Here is a 15,438-nt window from a genome sequence, read left to right as displayed (position 1 = left end):
AAAATGAGGGATGTAACTTGATCTTTTTTATCCGTGAAAACATCTGTGTCATTCTGGAAAACATTACTTTGCATTTATTCCAGAAAATTACATTTCTTGGCAATGGGATTATGTATTTGGGTCAAAATTGACTTGAAAGCTTTGTTTGCTTTCCAAGTCACTGACAAAATTTCCTAATAGTCAGGGAGTAGTGGGGAAGGGACAAATGGGTGCTAACCCAATAAAATCCAATATTTAGATATTTGTAATTGTACTTCCTAGTCACTATTTTTTTTAAATTTATTGCTGCTTGGATGAACCTTACCACATTTAAAGCCACATAAAAATTTATATGCTATATCTGCACTGCAATCTTGTTTAATAGCTAGTTACCATTACTATGTAATTTTGAAGTACTTGTTACCTTTTTTTACTACGACTTCTTATGTGTCATTGTATTTCTTTTGAGTGAATGATTTTCTGTTTTTGATGAATTGGAAATAAAACACAAGAAAAGTGGTAACAAAGAAAATTTTAATTTTAACAAATGTAAACAATAATATAGAAATTACATTAAGCTATCTTGGTCGAGATAAACTATATTGATAACTAAATGAGAGAAATGGATCTATGTAATCTTTGCAGTATATACACAACCTATAAGAATTCAAAGATGCTCAATAGCACAATGGGATTTCTGTTAAAACTAGAATTAAATTTACATTAGACAATTTGTGAAAGCTATGTGAAATTAAATGAGTAGATACTTATAAAGCAGTTTGGACCATGTCTAGGTCAAACTGCTCAATGCTTCCTGTCATTAGAAAATAAATCTGCACAGTCATCAGTTCTCTACTAAAAACCTCTCACTGTGCCGTTTGATCAAAGGAAGTTATAGCTAATCTGCTTCACACTGCCTCCTGTTTTGGCTGCCGGTACCAGACCAGGAGTTTGGGTGAACTCCGGGAGTTGGTGATGGACAGGGAAGCCTGGCGCGCTGCAAGTTCATGGGTTCGCAGAGTCAGACACTACTGAGCGACTGAACTGAACTGAACTGAAGCAGACCATAATCGCTCAGATCGTCTCACACTACCAGTTCTATGGTGGTGGTTTAGTCGCTAAGTCGTGTCCGACTCCTTGCGACCCCATTGACAGTAGCCCACATCTCCTCTCTCCGTGGGATTTCCCAGACAAGGATACTGGAGTGGGTTGCCATTTCCTTCTCCAGGGGATCTTCCCCAGCCAGGGATTGAACCTAGGTCTTCCAGAGATTCAAAACTTACTGAACTTTTATTGCCGGGGACAAAGTTCCTTAAAAGAGGAAAAAACTAGAAAAGAGTACAAATCACTAAGTGAACTTGACGCGTTAGCGCACCTAAAAAATATTTACAGAATAAATCTTATGCAGAACGGCCAACCAGGCGAATCCGCCACCCAGGGAAGCTTTTTAGTAAAATTGTTTTTCATTGACGTCACACGATCATTGACCTCTAACTCAGAAGAGGCGGGATTAGGAAGACAGCTGGACTTCTTTCTCGCCCACCCTCCTCCACAGGACGGGCTGGAGGCTCAGTGGCCAGCCCGCCCTCTGATAGATTTTGGATTTCATTGGTCAGTTTTCCCGAGGAGGCTGGCTTTGAGACTGACCCCGCCCCAGAGGTGGGGTCTCTCCGCGGTAGGGGCTGGGGACGGTGGGGGTTGCTGCAGCCGCCATCTTGGAGTCCGCGGTAGCGGTGGCGGCAGTACGGCGCCGCGTCTGGGGAGTGGCTCTTCCCTCCCCCTCCCCCCCGGTTCCGTGGCGGCGGCTCCTCCCCCTGAGGGGGGGTGGTGCGGCGGCAGTGGCATCCACGGCCATGGCGGCGACTACTGCTAACCCCGGTGAGGAGACGGAGGTCTGGGTTGCCTGTAAAGGAGGAGGGGCTGAAGGGGTTGGCAGCTGGGGAGACCCGGGGCTGAGGGGCCGTAGTTGGGGCTGAGGGCGCTGGGACGCGCGGGGGCGGCTATGGGGCGGTGGGGGAGGGGAGTAACCTGGGGGAGGGGCCGGACCCGGGGGAACGGGGGAGACCCGAGGTAGAGGGAGGGAGCAGGTGGGGGCTCGTTGGGGATTCCTTGCCCGGAGTTCTGGTGGAGCGCCAGTCCGCGCGGGGCTGGCCCGCCTGCACTCTTGCGGCGGCGTTCTGGTGTGCGCTGTGCTCTTTCAACACTCTGCCCACTGTGGACCTGCTTGATGCCGAATAACTGTGGGCAGAGTGGCTCGTTTTACTTTAAAAGTAGTTTGGGCTTATAAACGCTGGACCGCGTTGCCGTTTAGCTGAGATGCTACTTCCAAACGTTTAAAGTTTCAAAATCTTTGAATTTATACTCAGTTTCTTACAAACAAACAAACAAACAAACCTGTACTCCCCCTCGAGGGGGCTAACCTTTGAAACTTGCGTTTATTATTTAAGAGGTGCCTCTAGTGTCATAAGCTGCTGAAGGCTGAGGTTTGTGTAGTGTTTGAGTTTCAGGATAAATCTTGCCAACAGCAAGCATCCGGGACCCCAGGTTGAAATCTTGTTAGGTGGGTCGAGGTAGTCCCCATTCTTTAAGTTCAGTTCATGCTGTGTCTCAACGAACGTCTCTTCTATAGTGAGGACTTGAACATTAAAAAAAAATTTAACCAGTCATGTCTCAGATAGAATAGGGTGTAGTGCAACAGGTCTGGACAGATCAGATTTTGAAATCCCTAGTTCCAGTCCTCTTCCCAGTACATTACAGTTATTTCTCCCTAGGAAGTATTTCATTTTAGGGATTCTAGTTTACTTTGCTGACCTTGGCCATTTCTTAGAAATCCTTATCTTTGATAGCTTCAGAAAAGAAGTGAGACGTGGGGATGAATAACTTGAAAATATAGTAGTGGGAGGGCTTCACTGCTGTTCCCTTGTTAAAATTTAAATGGATTTTTTTCGTGTCTCTGACAGGCAGCAGTATTTTGCAATACCCCGGTTTTGCTATTACAATTGAATCACTGTGAAATTTACTGTCTTTCCTACCATGTTTCTGGGAACAGAACTATTTAAAGAAGTTAATTTGCCACATGTCAATATCATATTTTTAAATCTTTTTAGTTTTTTCCTTTTAAAGGAAAAGGAGATAAAGTTAATGGCTAAAATTCCATTGCAGGAAGTGCTGTGTGATGGAGTAAAATTGGAAAGATGCTATTATTATGGCAAACCTGACCTTGAAGTAAAATGACTTATCTGTTAACTAGGGAGTAAATAAACAAGATTTTAAACTAACACATTGCAAAATACTTATATAACCATAGTCAAGTTGCAAAGCATTTCTCTTATTAAGAGGTGGCGAAGTAAAGTTTAGTGCATATGTCAGAAGCTTTTTTTCCAGCAGTGTGGGTGGGGTTGCTTTATTTTGTTTTGTTTTTTTAAAGAACAGTAACCAGAGGGACAATCTCTTAACCACATTTTCATTAGCTGATCAATATCAGCTTAAGTCTGTAAGTGGAAAATAGTATTTATTTGTACAGAATGCTTGCTTATGATGGAACAGTTATTTTGTTTATTGCCCTTTGGCAGCCTGCTTCTGCAATTTTTATATTTCTTTTTGATGTTGGAGACTTCTCCCATAGCTTCCAAGTTGTTAATCCCAAGTTCAGCCATGATGTTTAAATCAGAAAGTGCATTTTCTTCCTTCAGTTCTCCTTTTGCCTCTTTGTATCAAGAGGAAGAGATCAATTATGGACTTTTGGTAGCCTGTTGCATATGAGGGCCATAAATGTAGGGACACAGGGTGGAAATGTTCTGTGCTCAGTGAGAAGATAGTAAATGGCTTTCAGGTCTGAATTCCTTGTGCTGGTCAAACCTTTTTTTCTTAGGGTCATTTTAGGGACTAGAGACATCATACATGTTTCTTTGAGTTTTTCTACTTTGTCTTTTTGCTAGTTAAGTTTCCCTATGGTTCTTGTTTGTTCTTTTTTTCACATATGTCTGCAGAGATTTTTGGTAATAAGTATTTAACTCTTCTAAGCTTCCTTTAAGGTAATCCTTAGCATTAATAACAATACTTGATCTTTTTAGTTGTGTTTATAGAGTTTGACTTAGAGAGTGTTGGTGGCCTTACAGAGACTTTCAGGAGACCTGGTTCCTTTGCATTTTTTACTATGTATGTCTTAAAATGGTGCTGGATCAAAAGAAGAGTAAGATATGGTTTATACTGTACTCTCTGGGTTATGTTGAAGTAATAGTTCTAATGTGGTAGTGCCTTTTTTCTCTGTAATTGATAATTTTTCTTACTCATTTTTTTAATATTTCTGTTTACCATTGGGAAGCAGACGTAAGTGGGTAGGTGGTTCATGAAGTCTTAGGCTATATCTTTCTTGTCTGTGGAATACTAACAGTTTGGAGAAACATGTTTTAAATCGTGATTTGTAATGCATTGGCTAAGGCACTGGTTGGGAACAGATTAGTTATTGATTTATACTTCAGCATTCAAACCAGAGATGTGAATGAGTTTTTAGTAGTGCAGGTTTTTCCTCCCTTGATTCTGGTATTCTCTTTAACAGAGACCTCTTTTTGTGCTATTAGGTACCATTTATTGTGGGTGCAGAATGGGTAGAAGGCAAAGGAAGGAATACATGTTTGGGTTTTTAAGGCTGACATTTAGGAAGACTTTTTCTTTTCACATAGTTTTTAACCTCCTTAGATTATAGTTTTAAAGTAAATTAGCTTAATTTTTATCTATTACCTTACTTTTTACAGATACCGGAAAATAGGAGTTTATGCAGTATAAAAGTAAGATGCCAAGATACTTAAAAAATTATATTCTATTGCAAAAAACTTTTTCAGAAGTATTTAAATATATTTTACTGATTCAGCAATTGAAAAACAGTTAACATTTTTGAAAAAGAACCTTAGCCCATGTACTTTTTATTTTTAATTTTTAAAAATATTTTTACTTTTTGTTAAATACGTTTTACTTAGCTAGTTATTTTTGGTCGTGCCAGGTGTTTGTTAGTGCATGTGAGCTCTCTCTAGTTGCAGCAAGCAGAGGCTAATCTTTGTTGTGCTGGACTGGCTTCTCACTGCAGTGGCCTCTTCTGTTGTAGAGCATGGGCTTTAGGCACTTGAGCTCAGTAGCTGTGGCGCATGTGCTTAGTTGCTCTGTGAGATCTTCCCAGACCAGGGATTGAACCAGTCTCCCCTGCATTGCTAGGCAGACTCTTAACCACTGGACCACTAGGGAAGCCTCTCCACATACTTTTTATGCTATTCAAATTGTGACACCAAACTGAATCTTTTCTGTTTTGTTAGAAATTAAGAAATAGATACTGCTGCATTCTTGGAACTCTAGTTTTCTTGTTTTTGAAATAGTAGTCTGTCACTTTAGTTACTTGCATTCCAGTCCTACTTCTCTACTCATCACTAACAGATGAGAATAATATGTTGTTTTATGGATGCTTTGTGAAAGTCTTTTGTGGTTCGCTGCTGTGGATGACTTTCTTCTAAGATATTAACAATGGGGATTTCCACAGTGCCAAGTGATGGTTGATTTTCAAAAAACTAAACTGCAACACTCAAGGAAACTAAACCCCCTTTCCCTTGATTTTACTTAGGCTGTGACATTTGGGGCATATTTAATTTCAAAACTGGTAAAATTTGAATTCTTGATTGGGGAAACTGTCTTTGAAACCATGGTGGCTCAGCTGGTAAGGAATCAGCCTGAAGTGTGGGAGACCTGGGTTCAATCCCTGGGTTGGGAAGATCCTCTGGAGAAGGGAATGGCTACCCACTCCAGTATTCTGGACTGAAGAATTCCATGGACTGTATAGTACATGGGGTCGCAAAGAGCCAGACAAGACTGAGTGACTTTCACTCACTCACTTTTTTCCCTTCAGGCTGTTTACAATGGTTATCTTAAATGTTAATTCCCCTGGTGGTATAGCCCTGTTATAGAGGTGAAAGGGTAACATTTCTGTCAGTGCTGTCCAATGTCGCTGTGGTTGTATAGCTGATTCCCTTTAACTAAAGGGATATATTTAAAGCTCTCGTGAAATGCAAGGCCTGAACTCAGTGGAGTTTCTTTGGGCCCATCATTCACAGACAATGATAGGCCCTGCTTATAGAGCTGTTTGTTCTTCAGAATGCTGCTTCACATGCCATGATGATTTGAATAAGTAGACATTAACGAACGTTGAGTTTGGATTCAAGATAACCTCCATCATGAAACTTCCCTGGCGGTCCAGTGGTTAAGACTCCAAGCTTCCAATGCAGGGGGCACGAGTTGGATCCCTGATCAGGGAGCTGTGATCTCACTGGTTGTGTGGTGAGGCCAAAAAAAAAAAAATAACCCCTATCATTTTACGCATAAGGAAACAAACCTAGAGAAAGGAATGGGCACATTTGTTAAACACGTATTAAGTTCTTAGCGTATACCAGGCTGCACGTTTCCTGTTTTGTTGGCTGTTATGTATGTTAGAAACCATCTCTCAGTTTCCAGATAAATCATCTCAGTTTGCATCTGTTTTCATCATTTGTTTTGTATTTGCCTCTTCACATTTTTCTGTAGTTGAGTAGACAAACTAAATTTATTACTTTAACAACTTAAAAAAAAAGATTTTTGTTGTGGACCATTTCTGAAGTCTTTATTGAATTTGTGACAATATTGCTTCTGATTTGTGTTCTGATATTTTGGCCATGAGGCATGTGGGATCTTAGCTCCTCAACCAGGGATCGAACCTACACCCTTGCTTTGGAAGGTGAAGTCTTAACCGCTGGATGGCCAGGGAAGTCCCTGATGTCAACAACTTAACCACAATTCAATTTTCCTGACAGTAGGACCTTTATCTCCCTTGTTCACCAGGATACCCTACTGCTCTCAGGGGTGTCTAGTATGCTGAGTAAGTATTGAATAAGTGAATGTTGTAAAACCTGGCATTGGAGATTTATATCTTTATGCACTGTTAACATGAAAATACCTTTGAAAGGATAACACTAATTAAACCATAACATCATGAATTCATTTATAATAGCTAGCATTAATAATTATAGGTCACTTATTCTAAATATATAATCTCTCTTAATGCTCATATATATTATCTCATTTAATCTTTGTAAGAATCCTATGAGGTATGAATTAATATTCTTGTTTTTAGATGAGGAAACTAAGGCACAGACCAAATGATTAGTTTGTCTGAAGTCACATAGCTAGTAGGGGTAGAGACAATTTTGGGGGGGTAGAGACATTGTGATTGCTGGCGTCCATCTACCCAAAATTTTTTAATAGGCATTTTATATACCATTTTAGCCACAGTAGAAAATAGTATGAAGGTTCTCATTTCTTTACATCCTCACCAAAATTTATTGTTTGTGGTATTTACACAGTCAGTATTCTTAACTGCTACATACAAGACTTTCTCCATTGGACTTAAAGTCACTTTCTACAGAAGTGTAGCACAATTGATTCTTTTTAAGGAAGAGGGTGGGTGTTGTCTTTTTTTGTAGATGAAGGTGAAATACATTTAGCCGCCAGCACAGCGCAGTTGCTTGGATGGAGAGATGAGTGCACAGTGCTGAAAAATTTGCTGGAAAGGTTTCGCAGTTCTTAAAATCTTTTCTGTAACATCCTTTATTCATAATTGTTTTTCAGCTCTTTAAATGACTTTAAGGTTCTTACTGGAATCTTTCTCCTGGTTCTTAATAATCTATAATTGTGCCTTTTTGATGAACTTTTTGAATTTGGCTTCAGAAACAGTGCATTGCTCGCTTTTTCTCGCTGACTCCCTTTGTTCCTTAGGCCTGCTCATATTCTTTCTCTTGTTCATTATGCTTCTCCAAGTCACTCTTATAACTGGAACTCTTTAGTTAGTAAGCCAGTCAACTTCCTTCATTTCTGTTTGCCCATCCACCTGCCTCAATTAAATATTTATTTGGTAACTACTGTATCTCCTTCCCTTCATTTATCTTTTATGTATTGAAGACGTCCAAAATGTTTATTGCTGTCTTTTCACAGAGGCTTATTTTCTGTATTTTCATTGGTCTAAAAAAAATCTCTTTTTGAATAACCCGAAAAGTCTCTGATGCTGGGAGGGATTGCAGGCAGGAGGAAAAGGGGACGACAGAGGATGAGATGGCTGGATGGCATCACTGACTTGATGGACTTGCGTTTGGGTGAACTCTGGGAGTTGGTGCTGGACAGGGAAGCCTGGTGTGCTGCGATTCATGGGGTCGCAAAGAGTCGGACACGACTGAGTGACTGAACTGAACTAACATGTTATTTATTATATATATACACAGGTATATGGGCTTCCCTAGTGGCTCAGCAATGGCAACCCACTCCAGTACTCTTGCCTGGAAAATCCCGTGGACAGAGGAGCCTGGTAGGCTGCAGTCCATGGGGTTGCGAAGAGTCGGACACGACTGAGCGACTTTCCTTTCACTTTTCGCTTTCATGCATTGGAGAAGGAAATGGCAACCCACTCCAGTGTTCTTGCCTGGAGAATCCCAGGGATGGGGGAGCCTGGTGGGCTGCCATCTATGGGGTCACACAGAGTCGGACACGACTGAAGCCACTTAGCAGCAGCAGCAGTGGCTCAGCAGTAAAGAATCTGCCTGCAGTGCGGGAGATGCTGGAGACAGGAGTTCAGTCCCTGGCTCAGGAACATCCACTGGAGGAGGGTTTGGCAACCTATTCCAGTCTTCTTGCCTAGAGAATCCAATGGACAGAAGAGCCTGGAAGTCTACAGTCCCTGGGGTCACAAAGAGTTGGACAAAAACAAAAAAACAAAGAGTTGGACACAACTGAAGTGACTGAGCACTGCACAAGTATATACCCACTCCAGTATTCTTGCCTGCAGAACTCCATGGACAGAGGATCCTTCAAGGCTACAGTCCATGGGGCTGCCGAGAGTTAGACTTGAATGAGTGACTAACACTTTCCCAAGTTTTATATATATGTGTGTCTGTATGTATATGTGTGTATATATAGATCTGTAATCACCAGTATTTCTTTCAGATTTGCTGCCCTTCGTAACTTTTCCTTATCTTTCATGACTATCACAGTTTTTCCAGTTCCCCAGGCTAAGTAACTAGAAGTGTTTGGATTCTTTCATGTTTTTATCAGATTTGTTATCACATCTTGTTTTTTTTTTTCCATTAAAAAAAAGCATTTTAGATATATAAGAACATTAAAGCATATAAAACATTTGAACTATATAAAATATATACTTAAAATAGATTTGTTTATTTTTTAATTAATTTTTATTGGGGGTATAGTAGATTTACAATGTTATGTTAGTTTCTGCTGTTTACAGTAAAAGTGTATTTGTCATACATATACATATGTTCACTCTAGTTTAGATTCTGCTCATATAGATCATTACAGAGTATTGAGTATAGTTCCCTGTGCTATACAGTAGGTACTTAATAGTTACCTGTCTTATATATGTTGTTGTTTGTGTTCGTTGCTAGTCGTTTCCAGCTCTTTCGCAACCTGATAGACTCTAGCCCACCAGGCTCCTCTGTCCGTGGGATTTCCTAGGAAAGAATACTTCTGTGCTGTGTGCTCCGTTGCTTCGGTCGTGTCTGACTCTGCAACCCTATGGACTGTAGCCCACCAGGCTCCTCTTTCCATAGGGTTCTCCAGGCAAGAATACTGGAGTGGATTGCAGTTTCCTTCTCCAGGGGAATCTTCCCGACCAGGGATTCAAGCTGCATCTCTTGTATAGGCAGGTGGATTCTTTACCACTGAGCCACCAGGGAAGCCCCATTTATATGTAGCAGTGTGTATGTGTATGTGTCCCAGTTTATCCCTCCCCACCTTTCCCCTTTGGTAAGCATAAGTTTGTTTTTTACATCTGTGACTCTTAAAATAAATTTATTTAAACATATATATTAAAAGTGATTTTAGTAAAAATTCTCCGTACATTTATATAAAGACTTGGTTTTACATGATTTGTTATGAAAACAGCAGTATTCTACCCCCTTCTCTGGTGACATGTTTTTCTTTTCTTTTAACCAAACTTTTAATTTTTTTATTAAATGTCCCAGAAATAGGAGATACAAGTTTTTAAACTGAAGAAGCCAGAACAATGAACGAAAACTCACTTACTCAAGACACATTATTATGGAATTTCAGCATCAGATACAAAGAGTATTTTATAAGCTCCAGAGAGGAGAAAATTGATCAGTGAAAAATAATAAGCAATCAGATGGTTTTGCTTCTCCATACAGTAATCACTCTGGGAGATAGATGACAGTGGAGTGATGCCTTCCAAATTCTGAGGGAAAATAATTTCCAAGTTAGAGTTCCATAGCTAGGCAAACTATCAGTGAAGTGGAAGAAAGATATTTTCACATACTCAAGGCCTCCTTTATACTCTTTGCCTGGAACTTCCTAGAGGGTAAGCCTTACTGGTAGATGAGAGTGTAGCAGTAGTGTTAGTCGCTTCAGTCGTGTCCGCTTCGGTGACCCCATGGACTGTAGCCCTCCAGGCTCCTCTGTCCACAGGACTCTCCAGCCAAGAATACTGGAGTGGGTTGCCATTCCCTTCTCCAGGGGATCTTACCAACCCAGGGATCAAACCTGGGTCTCCTACGTTGTACGCAGATTCTTTTACTGTTTGAGCTACAGGGAAGGCCTGTACCAAGAAAGAGGACACATGAATTACAGGGAAGAAGCAGTACAATAGGATACATCCCTTTCGCATACATTGTTCTTAGTTTCCCTGCTTTCAGTTTGGTAACCTCACTTTCAACTTTGCCTGGTGTTCCCCAGGCCAGAGGACCTCTGGTTTATTTTACACTCTTCCAGAGAATAAATCAATTTTTGACTGGGTTGAGGAGGGGCATTTTCCCTTTTGGAAGAAACAGGGAAAGGATCTGGAAATTGACCTGCTGCTTAAACAGTTACTGAACTAATCCTTATTTTAGATTTCATTTGCTGTCCCTCTACCCTCCCCCAAAAGCACCCAGAGTCACCAGTTACGGAGTCTGGGGCATTCTGTTATGTAAATAGAGTTGGTTTTTTGCTTTGCTTTTTCCCTACTGGTTTAGAATTCAGTTCTTATGGGTCTTCCAAAGGTAGTGGTCCCAGTTTCCATAAATTTACTATTATTTTCTTTCACCCATTTTTTTCCCCCATTTATATGGTTCTCTATCTTGTGTAAAATTGTTTTTCTCCTTTATGTAATTTGAGGTCGCTGGGCAGGAGAGAGTAAAAGTAGGTATAGATACATTTAAAATACTGTTCTTACTCAGAAGTTACATAGTTTAAAATTTTAGAGGTTCCTTTACTTTTTCATCCTGCTATCCTAATTTAGGCCCAATTTCACCTCATTTTTGGTTAGTCTAATTTGTTTCTCTGCTTCTATTCAAATTCTAAGGCTGTCAGATTGATCTTTTAATTTATATTTTCTTGTCACTCTAACTTAAAGATATGTCTTGTCTTTCAGTTGCTTATTGAATCAGATTTAAGACTTCATTTTGACCTTCAAGGCCTCCTCACAGTTGGGTAGCACTTGACATGTTATATTTTCTGCCGAATACATTCTGTGCTTCTTCATGGGCCTGTTTCCCTACAGCTCCTTACAGCTGCTTTCATAACCCCACCCCCCATTATGATTTGCTCATCTTCTTTTCTGTATATGGGCGGCCTTTTTCCTCTTCTTCACTTTTTCTGAGGTTCAGCTTGACCTGTCTTTCTGAAACTTCCAGGCTGGCTGGTTGGCAGCTTTGTTTCCTTTAGTTTTTCCTTCCTATTGAGTACCTTCTCTGTGCTAGGGACTGTGTCAGACTTTAAACCACCTCAATTATCTTTTCTTTCTCTAAATTTCTCCAACTCTTAGATCCCATTTAAACCTATTATTGAAAGTATGGAATTTATTTTTTAAGGAACAATTTTGTTTTTTCTTAGAAAAGTTACATATACTAACTTTAAAATTTGTAGGGTGAAATAGAAAAAGTTAATAGTGTAATATATAAAATAAACTCAGCCTTACTAATAATAGAGAAATCCACATCAAACCAACAATGATAATCATTTTATACCTAGAAAATTAGTAAAACTTTGAAGGATTGCTGAGATCTAGTGCTTTTGGAGCTATGGATAATTTATACCGTTGGTGAAGTTCTTAGTTGGAATGACTGAAATGGCAACCCACTCCAGTACTCTTGCCTGGAAAATTCCATGGATGGAGGAGCCTGGTAGGCTACAATCCATGGTGTTGCAAAGAATTGGACACAACTGAGCAATTTCACTGGTTCAGTGGTCTTGGAGAGTAACGGGCAAAGTTTTAAATGTGCTTTTTTAGATTCAGAAAGTCATTTTCAGAAATTTTTTGTTGTAGGTAATCTTGGCATATGTGCTTAAAAATATACAAGGATATTTGATGAAACATTATTTATGATAGTGATAGCTTGAATGTCATAAGTGTGTGTGTGTGTGTGTGTGTGTGTGTGTGTGTGTGTGTTAGTCGCTCAGTTGTGTCTGACTCTTTGCAACCCCAAGGATTGTAGCCCGCCAGGGTCTTCTGTTCATGGGATTCTCCAGGCAAGAGTACTGGAGTGGGTTGCTATTTCTTTCTCCAGTCATAAATATATGTTCTGTGAAATACTGTGTAACTGTTAAAACAGAATGAACTAACAGTATTTATTGATGTGACGTACCTTCTAGAATACATTGTTAATTGGAAAATAAAAGTTTCGGAATAAGTATGATATGGTTCCTTTCCCCTTGTTATGTAAAAATTGCTAAGACCGTGTAATATTTAGTGTAAAGAGAAGATCTGGAAGGATTCATAACAAAATGTGAACAGCAGTTTCCCGTGGCAGAAATTGGGGTATATGTACAAAAGACTACTTTTGACAGTTTGTTTCTGTATTGTTTGAATATTTTGGGGGACTTCTACATCTTATTTTCTGTATACCCATATTTTAATACATTACTTTTGTAATGTAAAAATTAGTAATGGCCAAATCAGTTAGCCTTTTTAGTGTTTGATGTATTTTTACAAAGCTCCTATTTAAGGAGTACTTAGAGTATGTTAGGCACTGTTCAGGTTTAGTATCTAATCTTCCCCTAAGGTAGGTACTGTTACAGCTGCATTTTACAGATAAACCCTGAGAGATTAAAAAATTTGCCCAAGGTCATACATGTAGTAAGTGGTAACCCTAGGATTGGAATCTAGATTTCTATCACTTTAGAGTTTGAGCTATGTTCTCTCAGATTTTCAGTGCATGCCACACACACAGGTACATGCACATAAATTTTCTTTTTAAAAAATCGGAATCATGCATTTTCTGATTATAAAAGTAATATATGTCTAGTGTAAAAGATAAAACAAAATGGATATGTAGGAAATCAAATATAGAAGTCTCTAAATGCCATTCCAGAGATAACCACTGTTGATAGGTTATTGTGTAACATTTGCTGTCTCCATTCTAGCCATGAGGTCATCCACACTATTTCTAGAATTTAACAGGCATGCTCTCACCTCCAGGCGTCTGCACTCTGCCTAGGATGCATTTCCCCCAGATACCTGCATGGTTTATTCCCTTACCTTCTTCTGACCTTTCCTTAAATGCTGCTTTTTCAGCGAGGTCTTCCCTCACTATCTAAAATTACTTGAACTTTATATACATCTGTGTTGACTCCACTAGTTTATTTTTCTCTATATTTATCACTATATAACATATTGTTAGATCAAACCAAATGAAATTGCTATTTATCCATTTCTTATCTATAAAATGTCAGCCCAGTTTATATTTTGTTTCTCGATTTATCTTGCTCTTCTACTAGCATGCAGAATTCATAAGAGTTAGGATTTTTGTCTCTTCTTTTTGTTTTATCTCTAAGGCTTGCAACAGTGCCTGACATATAGTAGGCATGCAATAAATATTAAATGAATTCTTCCAGGCTTTTGTTATGCATATAAGCTTATTGTATATAATTTTCTGTAGCTTATGTTTCCATTTTTTCCATAGTCATGTATGGTGAATAGCTTTCCCTTTCAGTGATATAGATCCACCTCAAACATTTTTTATATGTTAAAATTTTTTTATTGTGGGAAAGTACATATAACATAAAATTTGCCTTTTTAACTTTTAAAAAAATTTATATAGTTGAAGTACAGTTAAATTGCAACGTTGTGTTAATTACTGCTGTACAGCAAAGTGACCCAGTTATACATATACATATATATATATACACACACACACACTTTGTTTAAAACTTTTTAATCTGTGTATTTTGGCCATGCTGGGTCTTAGTTGCAGAACGTGGGATCTTTGATCTTTAGTTGCAGCATGTGAACTCTCAGTTGCAGCATGTGGGATCTAGTTCCCTGGCCAGGGATCAAACCCTGACCCCTTGCATTGAGAGCATGGAGTCTTAGCCACTGGACTACCAGGGAAGTCCCTCTTTTTTATATTCTTTTGAACTATTTTTCAGTGTATAGTTCAGTGGTATTAGTATAGTCATGTTGTTGTGTAGTCATTATCATTCTCCATCTCAAGAACTTTTTCATCTTACAAAATTAAAAACTCTAGCTATTAAACAGTAATCCCCTGTTCCACAATTTCTCCAGTCCAGGCCACAATTCTACACTCTATGAATCTGATTATTCTATACAGGTACCTTATATAAAGCAGAATCCTGTAGTGCTTATCTTTTTGTGACTGATTTATTTCACTTAGCATAATATTTTCAAGATTCAACCATATTGTAGCATATTGTAGAATTTTCTTCTTTTCAAAGGCTGAATAGTATTCCATTGGATATAGATGTTGTATTTTTAAAAATCCATTCATCTTTATCAACATTGAGTTGCTTCTTCTTTTTGGCTATTGTGACTAATGCTGCTTTGAGCATTGGTGTTGTACAAGTGTCTCTTCAAGATCCTGCTTTCAATTCTTTTTTGTATACACCCAGAAGTGAAATTGCTGGATTATATAGTAATTCTATTTTTAATTTTTTGAGGCATGTTTATTCTATTCTCAATAGTGGTTGCAGGTTTTACATTCCTACAGTGTACGAGAGTTTCAACCCTGTACATCCTTGTTAACACTTATTATTTTTTTCTTTTTCATGGTGCCATTTTAATGGGTGTGAGGTGATACCTCATAGTTTTGATTTGTGTTTCTCTAATGATTAGTGATGTTGGGCATCTTTTCATATGCTTATTGGCCATTTGTGTATTTCCTTTAGAGAAATGTCTGTTCATGTTGTTTGTCCATTTTAAAATTAGGTTGTACTTTTTTGTTGTTGAGTTGCAGTTCTTTATGTATTCTGGATATTAATCCCATATCACATAAATGATTCACAAATGTTTCCTCTCATTCTGTGGGTTGCCTTTTTACTTTGTTGATAGTGTTCTTTGATGCACAGAAGTTGCTAATTTTGATGAAGTACAGTTTATCACTTTTTACTTTTGTTGCTTGTGCTTTTTCTATATCCAAGAAATTACCAAAC

This window comes from Ovis aries, chromosome 1, assembly GCF_016772045.2.
Source record: "Ovis aries strain OAR_USU_Benz2616 breed Rambouillet chromosome 1, ARS-UI_Ramb_v3.0, whole genome shotgun sequence".
In the NCBI taxonomy this organism is placed as follows: domain Eukaryota; kingdom Metazoa; phylum Chordata; class Mammalia; order Artiodactyla; family Bovidae; genus Ovis; species Ovis aries.
This window is presented reverse-complemented; position numbering follows the sequence as displayed.